The sequence below is a fragment of the Nylanderia fulva genome, unplaced genomic scaffold (genome assembly GCF_048542155.1).
Source record: "Nylanderia fulva isolate GAGA-0341 unplaced genomic scaffold, ASM4854215v1 Scaffold7, whole genome shotgun sequence".
NCBI classification, from domain to species: Eukaryota; Metazoa; Arthropoda; class Insecta; order Hymenoptera; family Formicidae; genus Nylanderia; species Nylanderia fulva.
In genome coordinates this window covers 2,611,089-2,621,599 of record NW_028190807.1, presented here as the reverse complement: position 1 = coordinate 2,621,599, position 10,511 = coordinate 2,611,089, and positions in this window count along the sequence as shown.

Genomic DNA, 10,511 nt, shown 5'->3' with positions numbered 1-10,511 from the left:
ACAGTATCATAATACGGATGCAAATGTGAGAAAGTTGCAAGACGGTTTCTATTTTCGCGTGAATAGTAATATCGGGTTAATTTGCAACGCTAAGTTAATTTTTAGATGTAACAACGAAATGAGAATGTAAGGAGAGCTGAAACAATCGGAAAACGTAACGATATCCGACAATGCGAGAGAGAAGCGGTTGAGAAAAGATTGGCGAACATCGCCAGAGAAAAGGATCGAAGATTATACGGGAAGAGATTGCGTTATGTTACTCGCGTGGGAAGTTCATGAAACGTTGTCTAACTGTGTTGGCGGATAGTTGACCGTGGCCCTTTCTTTATATTAGGCCCATAAAAGCAGCGAGCCGTATATGGCGGCGATTGCCGCATCTCTTCCCCCATCCCTTGCTCTCTGTGATGCTTCCAGTAGTCGGCGAAGCGAAGCTTTTACCGGCAGTAGAGTAAACGGGAATGCGATTAATGGATTTCTACTTGCTAACGGAGTGATTTGTCGCGTGTGGAAGATTTACAGAAGATCGATTGCTCCAAAGCGTTCGCGACATCGTTTTTGCCAAGCTCTGATTCATTTGTCAGATATTTATCGCGAATGAATGGAAAAAAATGCATTCCTGTTGAATCTAAAACGACGCGATATTTTATTAAATTATTTTTGAATTTGATATAATACAATTTTCATGATGGTTCTCGCTACGGGAATAAAGCTTAAGAGTTTAACAGAGTATACAAAAAGAAAGAAAGAAATAAAATGTTCTCATTTTATAGAGTTGTTTGTTATATTATATCGAGATGCAAAAGATATGATCTGCGTTGAGGATTTAGAATTGAATACGCGAAGTCGAGAAAAACGGGAAACAGGTTTAAATAAATTCGCACCTTTGTTTACGCGAGAGAGGGAATAAAGTGAGAGACGCTAAAACGAAGCGTAGAGGTAATCCGAAGTAAACCAGAGAGGAAAAGGGAAAATCTGGAAGAAGCGCCAGGGTGCGAGTGACGCTCGAAGACCGTCCGTTGCCGACAAAGCGAAGGAAGAGGAAGAGGAGGAGAGAGAGAACAAGCGTGTAAAGGACGCCGTTGCAAACCTAGAGGACTCGCGAAAATGGAACACACGAACGGACAGAAAAAGTGGATAGGAGGTAGCCAGGCGGCGGTGCCAGGAGGTTGGGAAGGGTGGCAAAATAGCGCTCTTTGTGCGGCGAGTGAGTCTTTATGACGCTACTCGGCCATAACGACGCCCATTGCATTGTGCTTCATGTAAAGCGCACCCTGCCCAGTAGACCCGGTCTGAAATCGGCCTTGGCGCGGAGGCCAGAAACTCGCGAGCGTCTCCTCCGTCCCCCTTTTCTCAGTCGTTCTCTCAATCTCTTCTGCCTCGCGGCTCTCTTTCTATCTTCGCTTCATAATGCATCGCGCGATAAAAGAAACGAACGTTAACCGTGGTCTTTTTAAGTGCATCGATGCAATCCACTCTTTCCCGCGATACGAAGAAAGTTTGAGACGTGTCTGGGAGGAAATTGGGAAATTCCTTATCGTGACAATTGTTTTGCGACATCGGGTTTCCCTTGAATTTAAGACTGTTGGATGCTGCTGTGGGCTTCGAGTGGAAAATCGTAAAAAAAAAAAACAAACAAAGGCGATTGTCTCGGTGAACTGATGTAATTAATATTCACGATTTTCTATGTGATTCCGACTCGCAACGCTTGGCTCGAAGAAACGTATCGTAAAAATTATAATTTTAAAATTGTACTTATACACGAAACATATTTTTGGAATGAATTCAAACATGTAGCTTTCGTTTCTAGATTTTGTGCGCGTAATCCAATATTAAATCGGTTGTATACAATTTCTTGGTAGCGATTCGCATTGCTAGTCGTTTTCTTTGTGAGATCAGACGATATCTGACGATGTCGGTGAAAAGAAAAATCAGAGCAAACGGAGAACGATGTAAAGAGAACTTATCGTAAAATATGATTAGCGATACAAAAAGTATCTGAATGCATTGAATGTCTTCTTAAAGATTTTATTACAAATTTAAGACATTTATTCATTTCGCAACTTTCATTTCAAACACTTAGCAGCAAATCTTTCTTTTCTTCTTCTCTTCCTTTTTTCTTTAATAAATGTGAAAACTTTGACTCGAATAATAATTGAATTTAACGTTGAAGAAGTTTTTCGATGAAGAATGCAAACGACAACGTTACGGAAGCGAACGTTATTACTTTCGGCCTTTCTATACCCGATAGATTGGTGCTCCAGAACTTGCCACCGCTTTGAAATGATGAAATGAGCGGGATAACGGAAATAGGTCGAAGGACACCTGGTGTCCTTCTATCCTCTGCTTGCTAACCATGGTAGCAGAGGATAGGGGTACGTTCTGGTTTTGATAGTTATGATTGCGACAGTGGCACCGCCCTTCTTCTAGTCGGATGAGTTGCTGCCTGCTGAGTGCCATCCGTTTCCTATGGTAGTATCCATCTACAAACGTCTCTCTCTCTCTCTCTCTCTTTCTCTCTCCTTTTGTCTCTCTGTGTTACAAGCTTCATCTCTATTAAAGGTTTTTTTGTGAACACGCTTTCAAATTTGCTCTCCTCGATTTGCTAATTATCTTCCTGATCAAAAGAATAGTATTGCAAAAATATTTGGATCGAAGAATCTCGCAAAGCGCAGGTTAATTATAGCCATCCAGTGCATAAAACGATAATGAAGTAACTTTCGAAGCAAAAGCCTCATAAATTTTTCGCTCGATCCCGTCGGGAAAACAGATTTTAAATGGATGCTCTCTCTTTCCAAACCACGGTCTTTACCGCGAACTCTTTTAAATGGATTTGTTTCTCCTTCGTGCCATTTCTTTTCCCGCTTGTTCTCTTATTGACCTCAACGGATATGATAATGTAGTCGGATGACGCGCCAGTGTTTTTAGGCGCGAGTTACTACCGCTTCCGTAGCCGCCTGATTTACATTTATTGCGCCGTTTACGTAATGGCGCCGCTACATTTTCCGTTATTCCAACTAATTATACTCCCATTCGAATAAAATACGACCTCGAATGTCCGACGTTTCTACGTGTATTTCAGATATTCGGTCACCAGTCAATTCTCATGACGGAATGCATCAACAATTTATTTGTCGTCGATAATTGGAATCATTATTATACTATTACATGAAATATGAAATAGCAAAGCAGAGATATGTACATATGTGTATATATATATATATATTTGTATATATATATATATATATATATATAAAATAAAAAATGCAATAATCTGATTTTTCATTCGTTTTTATTCATTTATCGTCCGGATGACGTGAACATCCATAATATCATTGCAGAGATAAATCAATCTCCCGTATCGGCCATTTAAGCACGTGGCTCGCGAGATTAATCATTTTTCTCGCGAATTGGATCGTCGGTGGGATCGATACGAGCGTTATATATATACGCGGCGAAGTCAATTTCGAGGCGCTTGTATAAATTGCATCGTTACGGGATCCGGTAAGCGCAGGTTTCGCCTGGGAGCTCGCATCGTCATGGGGGATAATTCTCGCGGGCTATAGCTAATTGCGATTAGGTCAAGGGAGTAAAGCTTCCCGACGGAGACTTCAAGGCTACGTAATCAGAACTGCGGAATGATCTTATTCCGGATGGAAGCCGCAGCTTCCTTCGGCGGTCGGGGACCATCTGGATACGAGTCGCGCTGCCTCAGCAGGTCTGCAGTTAATTGTCCCCATATATTACGATTATGCGAGCGATACATCTTTTTTTTATCGTCATCATCTAGTCGAAATGACCGTTGTCCTTCTTATTGAGCTATGTTCCTCGACCAAGTCGCGTATATTTTCCGAGCGGATTTCTGTTTAATGTCCGATAAAGAAAGAGCGATAAACGGGACCATTTCCCTTGTTAGATTATCTCGATCCATTGCGGACAATTGCATATATACGTACATAAGAGTCGAGAATATATCTATAAGTGCACCGACTAATCCAAATTTCTCTTAATCGCGACCTTTTTCTATCAGGATATTAACGTAACTATTCTTTATACTTACGATGGATTCAACGTTCATAGACGCGTAAATGTAAAGCATTATAATTTTATCACGAAAGAGAGAATCTCATTTTAATGTTTCTTATTTCGTTTTATTAAATAAAGAATCAAAGGCCATAAAAAATAATTTAGAAATAAACGTTGTATTGTTATTGGAAAAAATATTATATAACTATGATTATGATATCACTGCTATATTATAGTGACAGATTTCATATGTTTCAATAGCTACGCGATTTATTTTATGATATTTTTTTGTGAGACAGGCCAATAGTGCGACGAAATACGTCATTCCAAGCACCGCCATTATCTACCGGATCGCGGTCGATTTTTTTCAGCCGAATGTCAGCTTCGCGTCGGACAAAGTCGTCGTCGACGTCGCTGGAGTGTGATGTTGGAGTGTGATGCTGGCTGGAGAGGTTGATATAAAATTCGGTGCCGCGAAGCGGCAAAGCGGCGACTCGAAACGCGTCGAATTTCCTCTTTCAATTTCGCAGGTACTATTCAATTTCCCGGACCCGCGGCTAAGGAACGTTTGGATATTTCTCTCCTTTTTTCTGTCTTTTTCTTCTTTCTATAGCCTTGTGATTGCTGCTCGCAAGCTTTTTTCTTCTCTCTTTTTCATTCACTTTTTGTACCTATATATATCTCTCTCTCTCTCTTTCTTGAGGCACAAGTAGCCGAGCTGGCCCGAAGCGAGGAGAAATGATCTTGCCACGAGTAACGTAGTTAGGCGAACGCGTGGCCAATGAGCCGTTTTGTCTCCGACCCCTCGCGGCTTATTTTTCATTCTTTCTCCGGACGAATAGAGCACCCTTCGTTTTTCCCCCACCGTCTTTGTTTCTCTTTCCGTTTCTGCGATCCCCTTCTTGTGACCCTTGTTCCTCATCTTTAGCGAACTTCCTGCCTTCGTGCTCGGGCGCGATTATTGACGTGATTTTCTCCTCTACGATTTTCTTAAATTAAGTGGAGAGTTTTCGAGATTCTTGGTTGATGGAGAGCTGTCAAATTTTTTGCTGAGTACAATCATAATTGAATCTTTCTCTTTTGTAAAATTATTTATTTTTTACGACTATAAAGTATTACGTGTGTTGCAATAGAAAAAAATCACATGCTAAAACCAACGCCAGACTAAGCGATTTGCCAATAGTACTATAGATTTTATATACATGTATGTATATTTATATATGATATAATAGTATATATATATTTTTCTATATAATTCGTGATTCACAAAAGAAATCTAATTGATCGAATTGATTTGACGAATCTTCGATCCACACTATTTATGAATTATATAAAAATATAATAAACAAATTATACACATAGTTCAACGCCAGCTTAATATAATATATTTGTGTCACTAATTGCAAGAAGACATTCGTAAATTATGTACACGAAATCGAGCCATTGTATGTGTAAAGCTGGCATGTTGCTTCATGAAAACGACATAAATAATTAAGAATTTTTTACAATTTAAACAAATCATTTTAATTGTAAAATTAAATAAAGTGCTACCAGGATAAATTGAGACGTGAAAATGAAGTATTTCACTTTATTCTTTGAGCTTTTCCTTTCATTCATCAAATTTTCAAAGATTTATAACTTTTAATGAGTTCTAGAAACAGTTTTAGAAATAGTTAATAGTTAATTCTAGAATTTTTGAAAGTACCAAAAGAACAAAATAAAAACATTGGTTTAAATAAAATAATCAAAAGTAAACAAAATTTCGATAACGCTGATCAATTTTCTATTTATTCTACAACAGTTTTTACATGTATAATTTGCAGCATATCCAAATAATTTCTAAAGAAATTTTCTCGAGTGCGAATATATTTTTTTCGTACAAAATAAATTAGTTTTTAAAAAATTGATAAAAGAAAGCCAAAATTCTTAATTATTAATGAATTTACACGAAATGATATGGCAGCTTATTTATACATACAGTTACCATCGGTATTTTCGTCTCAAACTCTCTCTCTCTCTCTCTCTCTCTCTCTTTGAAACGCTAATTGATTAAGATTTCTTCGCGGAGACCGGATGGGGAGTCGGGTGCACTAATGAAATTAACGCTCGTCTACCTGGCCGCGATCGATACAGGCCTTTAATCAGTAATCCCTTCGGCCCGTCCTCTTCGACTCTCGTCGGTTTTCCGGCGGATCGACGTTTGGAGTGCACCGAAGCCGAAAAGTTCTTTCCCGCTGGTACGCGTCGAGGGAGTCTTTTCAGACGGTGGAGGGGCGCGACGCTCGGTAAAGTAAAGTAAATAATGATTAGGACGATTTGTATTTTTACATCGTGCCTGATTTCTCTGTTGGGTAAATATTGCGAGTTTTCTTAAGACCGTACTTCTGTTCCCCTGCGCTCCTCTTTGCTCGGCCCGATTCACTCACCCTTGGCATCAGCTTTTACAAAGAGGAGCGGATCCTTGCTGTAGTCTAGCGAGGGAATCAAGATTTCGATATAACAATTTATAATATTTCTCAGTCATTTCATAACTTGTTCTTCTTAAAATATTTCTAATATACTAATATGATTTAAGATTGTTACAATTTATTATTATTATTCCAATTATTCAACTACTTTCTATAAATATGTGTAAAAAGCTTATTTTTTTGCGAACAAAGATATATTTTTTGATTTTAGATATCCGCTCGCGTCCACCGATTGTGTGTTACAATTTCAAGATTTATTAAAGAGAATTCAGTGAATAAATCAATAATGTCAATGAAATTCTCTCACGAAACAAATCGTGAAACGTTTCGCGACACCGAAACAAAAGTCACATATACGTTCCAAATCTAGTCGTTCGACATTCGTTTGGACAGAAAATAAAAGGGAGAACACATTTATCGAGCCCACTCTCGGACGGTATTGTGCAATATCGCGAACTGATAGGCACGGGTACTTTTTTTTTAATCGAACGATTTCGGCTTACACGTTCGTAAAATCACCGATGAAACGATCTATAGGTGCGATACTTCAATGTCGTTGAAGTGGAAACAGTTGTAGCACGTCGAGTAGGCACGTTTCCGTATACCGCGATGAAACCAATGGAATGGCAGATACACTTCGGTCGTTTGCATTTTCCCGTGTTCATACTCGGTCACGGCTTATACGAGGAAATAATGTTTACAATATAGATCTCTCTCTCGTCTCGCGAGACATCGATCCATCCGATACAGTAATATATTTTTCTATCGGTTACAGTATTATTAAATTATATTTGATTTTAATATATTTTACTTTTTTGTAATCTCTGTCTCACTGTCAATTTTCAAATCAATTTTGTCGTTGATATATTACATTCGCGTGATTTCACCGAGCTTTAACCTCTCCCCTCGGTAGCTTCAGCGATAGATTTTCTTCATCTCATTATAACTTATTAAAATTTCATTCAGGAACGATAGTCGCTCGACGCGACGCCCATTTGTATTTCGAACCCGAAACGCGATCCTCCTTTATACGAAGTTCCGCGTAGGGTCGCCGCGGCAGCGTGAACTTCTCTCGAGCTACAAATTAGGTGCTAAATGGCGCGAAACGGTTCGTTGCAGTACTCGAGAGGATATTGCAGCGATGTATCGCATTACCGGGACGCGATTCTACTTGGTCGTATCGTTGGCATAGCCGCTGCCATCGCCATCGCTGCCGTTCTCGAGGGCAGGGAAGAAGAGGAAGAAGAAGAAGAAGAAGAAGAAGAAGAAGAACATCGGGACGATGGGAAAGGGCGATGGGAATCCAGGATCGTAGAATTACGAACGCTTGTCGGCCGAGTTTCGTCGCCGGCGCGTTAACGGCTAACTCGAAGCTACGTTAAATTAAACAGAGGGGAGATAAGTTTGGACGTGTCGCTAACTTTACTTCTCTCGAACCTCCCCCCAGTATGTCGCGTCGTCCTTCTTGCGCCCCTGCCGTTATACAATCCGGTAACGCTTTCGCGAGAAATCTCGGGTACTCTCTGCTTTTCGGTGGCTCCGTAAATGCGGCAGCGCCGTGCTGTCTGGCTCTGGGACTTACTGCTGTCAGCAGAAATTAATTTTACAATCGCTCCGCTCGAGGAATATGCGATCCGTATTTCGCATTTCTTCGGAAATTCGAACATTATTTCCATGGGAGTGTTCCATTCCCATTTTTTTTTAAATAGCTATATGTACGTTTCAAAAATGTATCCTCTGCCGCGCGAAACATTATCTCAAATACGGATCGTGCTTGCGATCGACATTGAGAGATTTATTTACGGTCACCTCGCATTTGGAGGATCGCATTCGACGACTGAAAAACTTTGCAAATGCATCCGCGGGATAAGAGTTCAGGTGAAGATATTCACTGACGCGGCTTATGTGACATTTTACACAGGGAGCGCCAGACAGACGGGATGTTCGCAGTGTAAAGAGCGAGAAGGGATGGGTAATCGGGACCCCGAGAAGAGGCTCCGTATTTTATCTAAATGATGTCAAAGGGGAACCGCGCCGCATTTGGAGTCGGGTCGGGTCGTAGCCCTTAGCCAGCCTCTTTCTATCTCCATCGCCTCGCTCTTTATTCCCATCGCTCCTCCCTGCTTCCATTCCACGCGATCCTTTCCCTCTCGCTCCATCGAATGGCAGTACGAGCGAGAAAGAGCAACGCTTCAAACTCGCGGAGATCCGCGCGGATAGGTCCCTCTGCGAGTATTATTCCGCACTCCACCCGCGTTTCTTCGGTCCCTCTAATGCTCCACCGCGATGCGCCCTTACATTTAAGGATGAGAATGTCGATACAAGGTCTTGTTTCTCCACTAGGTCTTTTCTACATAAATTCTCCGTTTCTTTTCACCTCGACCTTTTGTCCTTCCCGTTGTGCTCTGTCGATTACAAGAGTCGAAGGAGGAAATGTGGCGCGTCTCGGCACTCGTGTGCATTAGGAGAAGGGTGGGAGAAGGTGTGTATGTGTGTGTGAGTAGTCGAGACGACATCGCGCTAATGGAGGTGCGATGTAGGTGTCCCGTAAAATTTTATAACTGTAAAACCGTCCCACATCTCTTCTATCTCGAGCTCTCTTTCGTTCCTTCTTCCATTCTCAGCGTCGACTATCTGTGCACTTTTTCTACGTCATTCTCTCCGTTTAATTTAACTGCGAAAAATTAATGGAGAAACTGTAACCAGATTACTGCATAAAGGCTTTTGATTAAATTTTATGAAATATTTTAATTAATACTTGTTTATTATAAAATGGCATGGGGTTAATATAAGAGTGCGAATTTAATCAAACACATTCGAATGATTTCGCGCACGATTTAGTTTAATCGTCTCTTATTAGTTAGCTAATTAAAAAGTCGTCGCGCGAGAGATTCAAGCGCCGTACAGTCACTCTTTGTATGTGTGCGTTATATTCGTTTTGTGAGTAATGCTTGACTTATAAAACCACAGCGAACTGTATTGCCGCGGTCCCTATGGAGAAACCTTAATCAGGTGAGTACACGCGAGAGCGTTCCCTCGTCGCGAGGTCGAATCGTCAATCTACACGCAGTCACTATAACGTACCCGACCGTTCGTTTGTTTGTTTGTTTGTTTGTTAAATACGCCACTTAGCCGTCAAGTCAAGCGCGGTTAACTGTTTGTTTTACTTTCGAGCACTCGCGATGATTATTCATCGTTGCCTTTATGCTGCGCCCTCCTTTCCAGGGCTCTGGACGAGGAATAATGACGGGGTTTTCTATTGACTGCAGCACTCGTGACCCTGCCGTTCTTCTCCTCGGCCCTTGCAAAGAATAAACTGCGAAAAGGACTCCGTCTTTCTCGTATACATATATATATATATATATATATATATATATATATATATATATTTATTCCACTATACTCTACATTCAACCTGAATGCACTCGTCTCTTCCCCGTTCTGCTTCTTGCTCCTCCTATTTGGCCCGACGTTGCTTTTTCCTTCTTAGCAGTCAATATTCTCACGACATTGTGGCCATAGAGCGGCGTAATAACGATAAGAGCATTCGGGCTTGAAAGAAAAAATATTATTACACTGTTCTTCGACGCGGGCGAAAGAGTTTGAATGTATTTTTGGTATAACTTTCATAGAAGAAGAATCTTTAAAGAATAAATCGTAGAGAAGCAATTTATTTTCCTGGCAACAATACATAAATATTTCATGTTATTTCCGTGACTTGCATAACACTAGAACGAACTCGATACATATGTTGATTGATGTATATGCATAGCATTTCATTGGCTTTTGCAAGATGGTTGTGAGCATATCGCACTATTATGTAACATTATACAAGTTAACAAACGATCGAGTTAATCCGTCTTTGTCATTAAGGCGATTCGTGTGAGACATTGTTTTAAACGATAAAAGTTTATTCTGTAGCAACATGTCCGCCGGCAAAGAGCCCACGTACCGCCATCGTCGCGGCTTAATTTTGAAAACAAGGCGGAGCTTTCCGGCGCGAGATCGAGCGAGAAGCAC